Source organism: Haliaeetus leucocephalus, unplaced genomic scaffold (assembly GCF_000737465.1).
Source record: "Haliaeetus leucocephalus isolate CR32 unplaced genomic scaffold, Haliaeetus_leucocephalus-4.0 Scaffold227, whole genome shotgun sequence".
NCBI classification, from domain to species: domain Eukaryota; kingdom Metazoa; phylum Chordata; class Aves; order Accipitriformes; family Accipitridae; genus Haliaeetus; species Haliaeetus leucocephalus.
The window spans coordinates 253,950-255,108 of record NW_010972663.1 but is presented as its reverse complement, the minus strand read 5'-3'; the positions used below and the strand labels follow the sequence as shown (position 1 = coordinate 255,108).

The 1,159-nt window shown below is 60.5% G+C and overlaps 1 protein-coding gene across 1 annotated transcript in view; it reads left to right on the top strand.

Annotated features, from left to right (window-relative positions):
* The first annotated feature begins 849 nt into the window (after positions 1-849).
* Positions 850-1,159, top strand: part of BLVRB (biliverdin reductase B) — a 2,122-nt gene continuing 1,812 nt past the window's right edge. The window contains exon 1 of the mRNA XM_010567136.1: positions 850-934. The gene's annotated coding sequence lies outside the window, so the exon portion shown is untranslated. The remainder of the gene's footprint in view (positions 935-1,159) is intronic.

Sequence of the window (1,159 nt, the reverse complement as noted above, 5' to 3'; positions counted from 1 at the left end):
GTAGGAGCTGGGGGATGCTGGGGGCATGGCTGGGCCTTGTAGAGCCTCTATGGGGCAGACCCAGCCTGTCCAGGCTATATAGAGGCTATATGTGGGGCAGACCCAGCCCGTTGGGGCCATATAGAACCTACATGGGGCCAACACAGCCTGCCCAGGGTAGATAAAGTTTATCTGGGGCAGATGCGGTCTGTTTGGGGCCGATAGAGCCCCTATGGGGCCAATAGAGCCTGTATGGGGCTGATAGCGCCCGTATGGGGCAGGGAGAGCCCCTATGGAGCACACATAGTCCCTTTGGGGCAGGCAGAGCCTGTATGGGCCATATAGAGCCTATATGGTGCAGGTGTGGGGACAGGCAGAGCCCGTATGAGCTGTATAGAGCCTGTAAGGGTCAGGCAGAGATGCTACGGGGCAGATGTGAGGCCAGCAGAGCCTATATGAGCTGTATAGAGCCTATACAGGTCAGGCAGAGACGCTATGGGGCAGACAGAGCCCGTGTGGGCTATATAGAGCCCCTATGGGGCAGATGTGGGGCCAGGCAGAGCCTGTATGAGCCATATAGAGTCTATATGGGTCAGGCAGAGCCCCTATGGGTCAGGCAGAGCCCCTGTGTGCCCCATAGAGCCCCTATGGGGCAGGCAGAAGGAATGCTGAGTCACCCCATGCCCAAATTGCTGACTCATCATCACGCGATGGCAACAGGGCCCGATCTGGCCTCTGGGCCGAAGGTTTGGGGAACCCCCACCCATCCCTGGGTGCTGTGTGTCCCCCCCAGGGTACACGGTGACAGTGCTGGTACGGGATCGGGCCCGGCTGCCAGCCCAGCATCAACCGGCACGTGTGGTTTTGGGGGATGCACGGGACCCCGTGGCAGTGTCCGAGGCCGTCAGGGGACAGGATGCTGTCATCATCCTCCTGGGGACCAGGAATGACCTAAGTATGGTGACATCAGGGACCCTCCCCAACCCACCACCCACCCTGAGACCCCATAGATTTTGGGGGGACCCCATTGTCCAGGGACCCCCAATGTCGCTGGGGTCCCTGCACCCCATGACCCCCTGGTTTTGGGAGGACCCTGTTGCCCTGGGACCCCATGACCCCACAATCAAGCACTGAACACCCCCATCACCCCCAAACATGTTGGGCTGCCCCATATCCCCCC